Source organism: Scyliorhinus torazame, chromosome 4 (assembly GCF_047496885.1).
Source record: "Scyliorhinus torazame isolate Kashiwa2021f chromosome 4, sScyTor2.1, whole genome shotgun sequence".
Lineage (NCBI taxonomy): Eukaryota > Metazoa > Chordata > Chondrichthyes > Carcharhiniformes > Scyliorhinidae > Scyliorhinus > Scyliorhinus torazame.
This window is the reverse complement of record NC_092710.1, coordinates 224,392,067-224,405,365: the sequence shown is the minus strand read 5'-3', so window position 1 is coordinate 224,405,365 and position 13,299 is coordinate 224,392,067. Positions and strand designations below refer to the sequence as shown.

At 47.1% G+C, this 13,299-nt stretch overlaps 1 long non-coding RNA gene across 1 annotated transcript in view; it reads right to left on the bottom strand.

The window, feature by feature from the left end:
* Positions 1 to 937: 937 nt before the first annotated feature.
* Positions 938 to 13,299, bottom strand: part of LOC140411708 (uncharacterized) — a 57,385-nt gene continuing 45,023 nt past the window's right edge. Inside the window, exons 3-4 of the long non-coding RNA XR_011940956.1 lie at positions 2,299 to 2,456; positions 938 to 2,191 (exon numbers count right to left, since the gene is read on the bottom strand). This is a non-coding gene — a long non-coding RNA (uncharacterized lncRNA). The remainder of the gene's footprint in view (positions 2,192 to 2,298; positions 2,457 to 13,299) is intronic.

The following is a 13,299-nucleotide window of genomic DNA, read 5'->3' as shown; positions in this document are numbered from 1 at the left end:
GGAGAATGGGCCAAAATTTGGCAGATGGAGTTTAATGTGGATAAGTGTGAGGTTATCCATTTTGGCCGAAAAAATAGAAAAGCAAATTATTATCTAAATGGAAAGCAGATTCAAAACGCATCTGGGATCTGGGAGTCTTTGTTCAAGAATCGCAGAAAGTCGGTATGCAGGTACAGCAGGTAATAAAAAAGGCAAATGGAATTTTAGCGTTTATTGCAAAAGAACTGGAGTATAAAAGTAGAGAAGTGTTGTTGCAATTGTATCGGGTGTTGGTGAGACCACATCTGGTGTATTGTGTCCAGCTTTGGTCTCCTTATTTGAGGAAGGATGTGGTAGCATTGGAGGTATTTCAGAGGAGGTTCACCGGATTGATTCCAGGGAGGAAAGGGTTGACATATGAGGAGAGATTGAACAGTTTGGTCTTATGCTCCCTGGAGTTTAGAAGAATGAGAGGGGGTCTGATTGAAGTATATAAAATACTAAGAGGGATTGATAAAGTAAATGTAGACCAAATGCTCCCCCTTGTGGGGCAATCTAGAATGAGAGGTCACAGATATAGGTTGAGAGGCGGAAGATGAGGAGGAACTACTTCTCATAGAGGGTGGTGAATTTGTGGAACTCACTGCTCCATAGTGCACTGGAGTCTGAATCATTAAATGGTTTCAAGAAAGATATAAAGGGATATAGGGAATCGGCAGGGAGGTGGATTTGAGAGCAGGAAGAGATCAGCCACGATCTAATTGGATGGTGGAGCAGGCTCGGAGGGCTGAATTGCCTACTTCGGCTCCTAATTCTTATGTTCCTATGTTCATTGAAATAAGCAATGATACAGAAATCTACATTGTATTTTTATTGCACCAATGTTTAATGTTTACATATCCATTATTTGAGTACAAACTTTATACCCATTATTTGAATAGAATGTCATCAATTTATTAAATGTGGTTAGCATATGCATTAAAATGATAAGTAAATGCATTAAACAATAATATCTCTCTGATTTAGTTGTTTCACTCCATTTCAAGATTCATTAAGCTACACAGGAAAAGTGGTCTTTTGAAAATACAGCTGTTAGCATCCCATTGAAGGCCTGCAATTATTTAAAGATCATCTTGATCCTGTTACGTCTGCCAAATTAAAGGTTTAGCTTTATAGATAAAATCTGTTGAAGGAAGAAGATTTAACAGGACACCAATTTGGCAAAAAAATGATCCAATATATAAACTGATTTGACTGTTGAAAGGAACATCAACTCTGAAATTCTGCGTAAGACAATCTCTGCTGGGGATTGACATGAGATGGAGTTCCCATTCTGCACTAATTGTAAAGGCAAGGTGAATAGAAGCTGAACCTCATGAAAGGGTCCCTGCATTGTAAAGGGCTCCTTTTCTTTGATGGAAGCTCAACTGTGAAGGACAACATCACTCACTACCTTTCATTAAATTAGCTTTTAAAGCTAAACTTATACCTTTTTTCACAATAATGAGAATGATGAAATAATGATTTCTCTAATTAGTGCACATGCTTCAGACAATCTCCTTCATGTAAAGCTGTGTTTTTCTCTAAGTATTTAAGTAATCCATAACCACAGTGGTACTTGAAATACAACATTGTAGCTTATGAAATGTGACTTCTACATCTGCCTGTTTTTGACATCAATTGGAAATCACAGGGCAGAATTTCATATTGCTACATTAGGCACAATTTAACCACCGTATTGCGCTTGGCTGGTTAAATAGCGGGAAAGGCGAAAATCGAGATTCGCGCTGGAGGTGACAGGGAGGGGAGGGAGTTCCCCTCAGGGGGTTTTGGCTTGATCGGGGGTGGACAGAAGCATTCCAGGTCAGGTTTTGCCCCTGGGCTGGGGGGCGGGGCAGTGGAGGAGCTTTTCGTCTCTGAGGCCTTCAAGCCACCTTTAAATATTGTAGATGCCCATAACAGGGGCAACTACAGCTGCTGCCTGTCTGTCCTACCAAACACTTCCAGGACAGAGCCCTGTTCTTGGTTATATGCTAACAGTCATTTTCATTCTCTTTTACTGTGAGCAGCTTCACAGCTGAAGGCTATTGCTAATAAGGAATGGGTCTTGATAGTTGTGAGAGCACTTCACAGCTGCAGGTTGTATTTGCTGCTTGCTCCTGCTGGTGGCTGCAGATGACTCCGGATGGCCCAGCCCCATCAAATGGAGATCCTGCGAGAGAATAGACATGTGGTCAGTGAGAGGAAAGGATCATTTTGTTTGACATGAACAGCTCACTTGAGACAGGTCACCTGGGTAAAGGGGCATTAGATCCTCACCTCTGCAGTGAAGGTCAACCTCACAGTTAGTGACTGCTCTCTCATCGGCCAATCCCATGATCTCCAGGCACCATTCCTCATCAGGGTTGAGGACTTGGATCACTGGTACTTCGCTCTCCCATCTTGGCCCTTTCCCACTTTTTATGGACTATCTTCTTCTGCGGGGACAAAGAGAGGGCATTGTGAGCCGCGAGCTTGATGGATCAGGGGGGTCAATGGCAGGTGGAACATCTGAGCACCACACCTGGACATGAAGGGGTTGTACTGGCTGGGTGCCGGGAGGTACTGAGGAACATACTCGCAGATCGGATGTGGGGGACGGTGCAAGCTGATTTGTGGGGAAGGTGGGGGAGGGGAGGGGGGGGGCAGGGAATTAGGAATTTGAGGGGTGGCTGGCAGAACTGATGCAAGGTGAGAGGTGGTAAGTTACCCTTGTAGCTCGGTGGAGGTCATTGCTCTTCTTCCTACATTGGAAAGTAGTCATCCTGGTCATGCTGCTGCACTTACTGCCACTGTCACTGCCTCCCAGGTGGTTTTGGTGACCCTGCTTCTGGTCCTTCAAGAGAACAGGATATCCCATCTTGCCTCCACAGTGTCCAGAAACCTGGCCTGGTCAGCATCACCAAAGCAGGGAGCAGGTCTGCGCGCTGCCATGCTTGTGTGTCGACTGGGAGTGAGTGGTGAGAGAGCATTTAGAAGCAGCCCTTCCTTGAAAGCGGCGAGCTGCTGAGGTGCATGTCTGGCGAATCAGACAGTGAGATAGCCAGTAAAGGTGCAAGGCTCGTGGGGGCTCATTTCCAGCACTATGTGCCGTTAAATATGGGCCCCGATCTTGAAAACTCGGCCATCAAGAAACACCCGGCCAATCATGTCCAAAATGACACTATCAGGCTCCTTCCTGTTTATTGTATTATTTCCCCTTTCTTTTATTTTGCTGTTATTATTTTTGATGCAAGGGGCATGCATCTTTAAGGCAAGTAGCAGTATTCAGAAGTTATAGGAAAGAACACTCTGCTAGTCTCTGCTGGTTTAAACAGGAGCTCCAGACCTGTCGGCACCAAACAGAAAGATGAGGTGGGACTCGATTTGATTGATTTGCTGGTGGCCAATGAATTGGCCCAAATGGTCATCCTCTTCCAGGTAGGATTGAATCCTACCCCGGGTGGAATCATTTTTGAGTCCCAAGGAGTTTCAATTTGATCCTGGGAAAACAGATGCAAGATCCTGCTACTCTCTCTCCTCTGTGATTTCTCCAGAAAAGCTTTACTGGCTATCTCGCTGTCTGATTCGCCAGACATGCACCTCATCAGCTCACCGCTTTCAAGGAAGGGCTGCTTCTAAATGCTCTCTCACCACTCACTCCCAGTTGACACACAAGCATGGCAGCGCGCAGACCTGCTCCCTGCTTTGGTGATGCCGACCAGGCCAGGTTTCTGGACACTGTGGAGGCAAGATGGGATATCCTGTTCTCTTGAAGGACCAGAAGCAGGGTCACCAATACCACCTGTGAGAATGAATCTAGCTACAAGAAAACCATTATAGGCAGCAAACAAAGACAAGAACCAACTATCTCTCTCCAGAAAGCCTGTGAGTGGTGTATTTCTGAAACTACACTTTTACAACAGAAAAGATCACTAGCCACAGTTCTCATTCTTGATCATCACATTTAGAAAAACAAATATAATGCACATGCAATCTGAACCCACAATAAAACCATGAACTGAAAGCAAGATTTTAAGAGGACTAAGGTACTGAGAACCACCATCTGAAACAAAGACTCTTTTTCCTTTCACTTATGTTTTTTTCACCCCTTTCTATCTCTGCGTTTGTCTGTCGTATGTGTTTGTAGAGGTTGGGGGGCAAGTCAAAGTGGGAATTAGATAATAGTTAAACAAGTGTATTTGCTGCATATTTCATTATGGCTCTTGTGAAGAAACGGTAATTGTGTTTACATTGACAAACCTGGGGCAGGATTCTCCGACCCACCGAAATCGCGCTCGGTGCAGGGGCGGAGAATTACCCAAAATAGGCCCCCCTGCCGGCACTTGATTCTCCGGCGAGTGGAGAATCTCCACTATTCGCGTGCGCGATCAACGCGGTGCCGCTCGGGGGCGGTTGGAAAAGCCCCCCCCGGTGATTCTCCGCGCTCGACGGACCGAGTGCCTGCCGGCGTGGTTCTAATGTGATTCCTCCCAGTGGGAACTCGGACTTGCGGCTGATGGGGGCATTATGGTGGGGGGGCATGGGGATCGGACACCGGGGGGGGGGGGGGGCCTCGACAATGGGCAGGTCCTGTCAGCGGTGCCCGCGCCAAGGTGCGGTGCCCGCGCCAAGGTGCGCCGCCGCGCGCATGCACGGTCTGTCCAGCAGGTCCCCACCGGCAGCCAGAGCTGCAGGACACACGCCGGAGGCCTGCTACCCCCCTGGAGAACGGGGAATCACCCTGGACTTTCGAGGAAAAAGTCCAGAGTGATTCTTGCCCATTTTCCTGCGGGCGTGGGGACTTAGTCCCCCAAAGGGAGAATCCCACACCTGGAGTGAAATTCTCCATCCCGCCGTGCCACATTTCTGCTCCGACCCGCCGGCGGGATGCTCCGTTACACCGGCCGGTCAATGGGGTTTCGAATTGTGGGGCAGCCCCACGCCGTCGGGAAACCCCCGGGCGCCGGCAAAACGGAGACTCCTGCCGGCGGAGAATGACGCCCCTGATGTCTGTAATTATTGGACAGCCAAAACACTTCGGGTATTTTTCTGACAATCATTGGTTACTTCACTTGTGTTGTGACTCCAGGTCAAGTCGTAACAACACTTCGAAATTTTTCTGTTCAATCGCACCCAATATGTCTCATTAAGAAATGCTTCGTCCTTTCATAGAATCATAGAATTTACAGTGCAGGAGGAGGCCATTCGGCCCATCGAGTCTGCACAGCCCCTTGGAAAGAGCACGCTACCCAAGCCCTTACCTCCCCCCTTTACCACACCTCCACCCTATCCCTGTAACCCCTGCTAATCTTTCTTTGGACACTAAGGGCAATTTAGCATGGCCAATCCACGTAACCTGCACATCTTTGGACTGTGGGAGGAAACCGGAGCAGCTGGAGGAAACCCACGCAGACACAGGGAGAACGTGCAGACTCCACACAGACAGTGACCCAAGCCAGGAATCGAACCTGGGGCCCTGGAGCTGTGAAGTAACTGTGCTAACCACTGTGCTACCGTGCTGCCCACTTTGGGAACAGAGTAAAGCCATTTTCTTAAGACTTCCTGTGTAATGTCAAACTGTTGTCCTGCTGAATGTAAAGGAATGTGTTCATCCTTCCCCTCCACTACTTGATTCAATCAGTAAATTTGTTACATGTTCTGGGACTGGCCTACACAGATCTGGAAGATTGCTGCTGCCAGCTGGGATGGGAGTGGAATATTACAAGTGGTCTTAGTGTCCCCCACTTTTACAACAGAAAAGATCACTAGTCGCGGTTCTCATTCTTGATCATCATGTTTAGAAAAACAAATATAATGCAAATGCAATCTGACTCACGTTTTAGCAACATACATTTTTCATATCAAAAATGAAGATCAAACTCAAGCAAAGTACTGGTGGGCAGCTGGTAACTACAGAACCATATTCCTAACATGTGTCAGTGTCTGTAGAGGAAGAAGGGGAAAAGGATAGAAAAGTGGGAAGGAGAACTGGAATTTTGTTGTATTTTGCAACAGTGAATGTTCAGAAACAGATTGGAATCTGGTTAAGCAAATCCAGCAATTCTTTTCATCTCTGACTGACACGTCAAGTGCAAACATGCAGTTCCGTGAGGGTTAAAGTAGGCTAACACATAGTTTGTCACCGAATACAACCAAGAGGGACAGGAGATAATGATCTCCACAGTTTGTTGTACTGTAACACAATCTCTCTGCTGTGCTCTACTCTCTTATAGTTCAGCATTCTTACTTTCTCATTCGACACAATGTCACACCTCAGATTCTTTCACCAATTGAAGCAATATTTCCATTTAATCAGAACTGATATCGATATACATATAATTCTATATACATATATAATATGTATGTGTAAAAAAGCATTATCAATATAGATGGAATAATTATCACTGGGTTCTGTGCCATAAGGTATCAACAGGATAGTTGCTTATAGGTCTATGGTTAACATTTGTAGTTACATATTTGTTTGAACAAAATTTGACATGGTCAAGGCAGTGAGTAAATGGATCGTACAGTCAAGGAAGGTCCCAAATTTAATCCCCAGTTTTAGCTAAGTGAGCTGACTTGAACCCAGCAGCATAGGGAATGCTACAATTTGCTGCACTGATCCTACGATGGAGGAAAATTGGCTCGGGTTCAAACCGCTGATCGCCATCTAGTGACCAGGGGCGAAATTCTCCCCCAACGGCGGGATGTCCGCCGACTGGCGCCAAAGCCGGCGCCAATCAGACGGGCATCGCGCCGGCCCAAAGGTGCGGAAGGCTCCGCATCTTTGGTGGCCTAGCCTCAACATTGAGGGGCTAGGCCGACGCCGGAGGGATATCCGCCCCGCCAGCTGGCGGAAATGGCGTCTGTTTCCCCGCCAGCTGGCGCGGAAATGCGGCGCATGCGCGGGAGCGTCAGCGGCCGCTGTCAGTTTCCCAGCGCATGCGCGGGAGCGTCAGCGGCCGCTGTCAGTTTCCCGCGTATGCGCAGTGGGGAGAGTCTTTTACGCCTCCGCCATGGTGGAGGCCGTGGTGGAGGCGGAAGGGAAAGAGTGCCCCCACGGCACAAGCCCGCCCGCGGATCGGTGGACCCCGCTCGTGGGCCAGGCCACCGTGGGGGCACCCCCTGGGGTCAGATCGCCCCGCGCCCCCCCCCCCCAGGACCCCGGAGCACGCCCACGCCGCCTGGTCCCGCCGGTAAATACCAGGTTTGATTTACGTCGGCGGGACAGGCAATTCCTGGGCGGGACTTGGGCCCTTCCGGGCCGGAGAATCTAGCGGGGGGTCCCGCCAACCGGCGCGGCCCGATTCCCGCCCCCGCCCAATCTCCGGGAGCGGAGACTTCGGCGGGGGCGGGGGCGGGATTCACGGCGGCCAACGGCCATTCTCCGACCCGGCGGGGGTTTGGAGAATGACGCCGCCTATTCCAGAAGTGTGAACGTTGGAACGTCAAGCATGGACAGGATGGGACACAGCTGGAAAGTCCCCTGTGGTCAAATAGATTTCCAGCACTGATCAAGGTTGAAACATGAAGAATGATTGTTTGAATATATGCTGAGCGCACCTGGCATCCACTGAACATCCCACTAAAGAGACAATGCCTTCAGGAAATATTTTCTCCTGCTCCCTTCATAGGTAAGTAAAATGGAAACCAGAAGTACTGGAACTATCCAACTCATTCATCAGCATTTGAAAAGACAAAATATAGGTTAACCAGATTGCAAACCAAAAAATAAGCAAGCTGCTTTAAGGGGCGGGAAGCAGTCATTTAAGAGTCGACTATTCCTACTTGTCACAGTTAATTGACCCACACATCTACAGTAGAATCCATCACTAAGTGATGAGGTGCATGCATTAGGAATCCATTCTGATGATCGATTTGATGTAGCTGGAGTCGCTAATTTGTCTGCCAGTGCAGGATATCACTACGAGCACAACAAAGGTACCCAACATAGAAAACGTGCTGGAATTTCAGGCAGAGGAAGCCAAATTCTTAACCCAGGAAGGGGTTGAGAATGCTCCACTCTCCTCTTTTTAAAGTGCCACAATACATTAACATGACTTTACAAAATGGGTCCTTTTCTATAGAACAGCGAAAATCGCAGAGCAATTGCGTAAAATTGTAAAGAGATGGAATTATAAAGAGATAGACCAGGGTTGGAAGTTTTGTTCCTTCACGTGTACATTCATATGTAGTTCCATGTAATTTCTACTCCAGGAAACACTGTCAAATTATCTTGGCTTTCAAATAGTGCATTATTCATAACTGATGCACTGTGGTATAAAGATAACATTGCATTACAGAGTACCTTTACTGCACTAAAACATTCCAAGGTGCAACACGGCAGGGGTTAACAGACATAATTTGACACCAGGCAGCATAAGAAGATGTTAGAACAGGTGACCAAAATAAATAGATTTTAAGGGGTGATTTGAAGAGTGAAAAGAGTTATTCAGGCAAAGGAGGGAGGAAATACTAAAGCTTGGTGCTTTTGGAGGCCCATCTCCCACTGATAGGGTGAAGGAAATCAGGAATTCCAGCCCAATGTGCTACTGCAATTTCTGTTGATATCAGGAGGCAGAATTTAGTGTAAAAATTTTACAAAATAAGTGAATAGAAAAAGCAGATATCCCATGTTACTGAAGTGGTTTTCTGCTTTGTTTCCCTTGTTGGTCCTGAATTACAGTTGGTTGCAGGTGGGAGATGAAGAAATCCCATCAAACCCTCTGATCCAGCTGGAATGGGATTTGAAAGAATGCTTGAGATGGCTTGGCCCAAATTTACCTGGCACTATTAAGGAAGGTCTTTGGTCTTGCATAAAGCTTTCTCACAGCACAAGACCAAGAGTGGCTACTCAGTGGGATGGGGGGGGGGGGGGGGGGACAATTAAAGCCACTGCTTGTCACTCTAGGGCAGGCATTGTCAAACTCAGGAATGCGATCCGTAGGTGGGTCTTGGGCGGGGGTCGGGAGGGTCGCGGAGCCGCCCGTCGCAGCCCTCCCGATCGTGCAAATATGCACGCAACAGCCGCAGAAGCCGACTGTTAAGAACGCCGGCTGCAAGCGGCCTTCAAAATAGCCGTGAACATGCAAACAAAATGCGGCCGCACTGCACATGCGTGCCAGATCATCGGCGTGCATGCGCAAAACTATGCACATACGCGCCGATGATCGGGCACGCATGCGCAGTGCGGCCGCTTTTTTTTAAACGGTCGCAGCTTTTTGTTTTACAAGTTCGGGGGGGGGGTGGGGGGGGTTTATTCATTTTATTCATTTATTTATTTAATTTTTTTTTTCATTTATTTTATTCATTTTATTTTTATTTTTTTTACAAGTTCGGGGGGGTTTTATTTGACAAACTTTTACAGGACAAAAATTCAGATCTTTGGACAGATGGAGACTCCATACTTTCCGACACCGGAAGGCTTCACCTTCATCCAACAGGTTCCATTGGAGGAGCGTGTACTTGGGTCATAGGGACCCAAAACCATTTCCTCCATTTTTATCAGCAGCAAACAAGAGAAAATGGTGGGTTGCGCAGGTCGACCGGCGTGGGTCGCGAAGGTCGGCCGGCGTGGGTCGCGAAGGTCGGCCGGGTTGGGTCCCGAAGGTTGGCCGGTTGGTAAAAATGGGTCCCCGGAAAAAAAGTTTGAAGAACACTGCTCTAGGGTGCTGATGCACTAAAATAGTGCACCATCACATCACTGGCTAAGATCAATGCCAAACCAAGCAGAATTTCCGTAAAGACCCAAAACAGGCCACTTATCCATGAGAGATGCAGTGAAGCATAATTAACTGAAAATCATTCACAAACTTTAAAAATAGTGCCATAGATTATTTCAGTTATTATGATGCTATTTGCATAGAGGGACCATGCCAACACATTCATGCAAACATTGGCTTTACAATGTGTCCATTAATTGTGAAGACCGTGTTAATTGATTGGAACTGACACTCTGTTGTGTTACTATGGGACAATTTTAGTAGGTAACCCTGTTTTAAGTGAAGCACACACTTAAGTATTCCGAGATTCCTGACTGTCAAGGTTTTCCAGCTGCAGAATGTTAAGTTAATCCTTAGTTGGACGTGTTTCTGCAGTGCCGATTTTCTTTTTTTTCAGCATGGTATCAGTTTCAGATCTTCCAACACCTGAAATCACTCGGCTGTGGAAAAAGATTTACTTTGCTCTTCCTGCTGGTACATTTTAGGATCTGAATTCAGCTGTCATTGCAAGAAAAAGACATTAGTCACTTGTTTGGTTGCTTGCTTAAAATAACTCCAACCCTAAAGTATCCCTGTCATTCATCCTGTGCAGGTTTATTCAATACCCTGTTAAACTAACCCCTATGCCCTTTAAATATTTTGCAGAGAAGTGTGGGGAGGGGGTCATTTTGTTTCTACTTCTGCGGTTTGTTATTCATTTTTGTTGGAAATGTATTCTGTTTCTTCCAACATTTAGAAAGCTATGATTATAGACTTGCAATCCATTAAAATAAGCAGGATGGGGTGGCCTTACAAAATATGATGAGGTTACCTCTGTGCACAACCAGTGCAAACCGCCTTGAGCCTTTAGTTTGTGTCGCCTTGTTCTTGCTTTGAATGCAACATCAGGGCCACATAAAGGTCTTACCTTTAAGTCTGCATAATGCACAAACGCAGCAGTGAAATGATAATTTGGATCCTTTATTTTTCTCATTTTGCTGGTACAGTACAATCTGCAGTGTAGTCTCATGACACCTGGTTATACTAATTAACCTGATCCTATTTTATAGCTTCCTGTGGTTGGGAACAATAGGAAATGTTTCCTTGGAAATAAAAGCATGATTTAATGAAGTGTGATTCTTATTCAACCAAGATTAATAAAGGAAAAGGTTTATACATCAGAAAGTCACGGGACGTCAATTATAAAACCAAATGTGAAATAGAGAAATCTGTAAAATTCAGCACAATTGATAAGAGTTAGTTAGTCCTTTCAATCAGTCAAGTCAGGCTGAATTTCTTGGGGGCTGGCAGTGGCCCCGACGACAGGCCGTAAAGCCAGAACCACCCACTTTGGCCCTTTCTGGGCCTCAATTCTGTGGCAATCACACAATTAACTGCCTAACTTTAGGGCTCCCCTCCCTTTATGGGTGAAGATCTCGCCTCCAAAAGCTGCTGGCCAATTGGAGGTCCGACAGTTCTTCAGTGCAAACAGCGCCACTGGGGTGCTGGAAGTGCACTCGACCCTAAGATTTTATATAGATTCACCATTACATCTTGACCTATATGTTCAATACCCCTTGCCACAAAGCTCAGTATTCTACAGTACATACTGTCATATGACTTTATTCATACAAAGTATTACTTTTAATGCCTTATGAACCAGAACCACTCAATCCCTTTGTTCTTAGACATCACCCATCCCCTATTAAAGTATAATTATTACTTTTTTTAACTAAAATGTACCACCTCACATTTCTTGACATTGAATGCTATCCATTCCATTTTGCCATTTTTGCTGACTCTTATCAATATTTTTCTAAAGTTTTTCATAGTGATGTACTATGCCTCCTCGATAAGTGTCATCTGAACATTTGGACATGAACTTTTGTCGCCTGATATTCAAATAACTTAATATTAAGGTTAGGCCCAACATTGAGAAACTGGTTCATTATCCCTGAGGGAAATATGGGGCGAAATTCTCCTGAAACGGCGCGATGTCCGCCGACTGGCGCCCAAAACTGCGCCAATCAGACGGGCATCGCGCCGCCCCAAAGGTGCGGAATGCTCCGCATCTTTGGGGGCCGAGCACCAACATTGAGGGGCTAGGCCGACGCCAGAGGAATTTCCGCCCCGCAAGCTGGCGGAAACGGCCTTTGTTGCCCCGCAAGCTGGCGCGGAAATGACATCCCCGGGCGGCACATGCGCGGGAGCGTCAGCGGCCGCTGACAGTTTCCCGCGCATGCGCAGTGGAGGGAGTCTCTTCCGCCTCCGCCATGGTGGAGGCCGTGGCGGAGGCGGAACGGAAAGAGTGCCCCCACGGCACAGGCCCGCCCGCGGATTGGTGGGCCCCGATCGCGGGCCAGGCCACCGTGGGGGCATCCCCCGGGGCCAGATCGCCCCGTGCCCCCCCCCAGGACCCCGGAGTCCGCCCATGCCGCCTTGTCCCGCCGTTCAAAAGGTGGTTTAATCCACGCCGGCGGGACAGGCAATTTATCGGCGGGACTTTGGCCCATTCGGGCCGGAGAATCGAGCGGGGGGGCCCGCCAACCGGCGAGGCCCGATTCCCGCCCCCGCCGAATATCCGGTGCCGGAGACTTCAGCAACCGGCGGGGGCGGGATTCACGGCAGCCCCCGGCGATTCTCCAACCCGGCGGGGGGTCGGAGAATGACGCCCAAGGTGTGAAGCAATTATTAGCTTTGTGGATAGTCCACTTTTGCTCATTCCAACCATCTTAGAAATGTATGAAGACACATGTATTACGATTACTAGATTCTATTCAAGGAAAGATTCTCGATTGCTTAATGCCCCATCAAAGCACTAGGTAGAGTTCATCCATTGCTATTCTGACTGTTATTCATACCATAGATATTTCATCAATTGTACTTCAACAAAAAGAGAGTGTGTCGAATATGTTTGATCAACTTAATCTTTTATGAATGATCTTGTTGTAAACACCAGTCATAGTCTTACCTTTCATAGGGAGAGAACACAGTCTTCAGAAATGTAATCGCAAACTGGCTTGTACTGAATATTATAGAAGACATGAGGTGGCACAGTGATTAGCACTGCTGCCTTACAGCACCATGGACCCAGTTTCAATTCTGGCCTTGGGTGACTGTGTGGAGTTTGCACGTTCTCCCCATGTCTGCATGGGTTTCCTCCAGGTGCTCTCACAGTCCAAAATGTGCAAGTTAGGTGGATTGGCCATGCTAAACTGACCCATTGTGTCCAAAGATGTGCAGGTTAGGTGGGGTTACAGGGACAGTGTGTTGCTCTTTTTAACCTTAGTCTATTGGCTCTGATTACGTCACCTTTGCTCACGAGTCGCCAGGTATCTTTATGATACCGCCACGTGGTTCAAGTTCAGGTTATGATTAATAACCCAGCACACCGCTTAGTAAGGATTAAAACAACGGTCATTTATGATATACAACAAGCAATATTAATACCCTAATACTACTTTCTATATAATAAACCTATCACTACTGGCCAATACTTAACTTAGGAAGAGCCCACCAGGTCAGGGAAACAAATGGCTTGTCCAATCAGATCTGGCCCGCGGGATTCAAAAGGCTGCTACAGGTCGGTGGCTAGGTG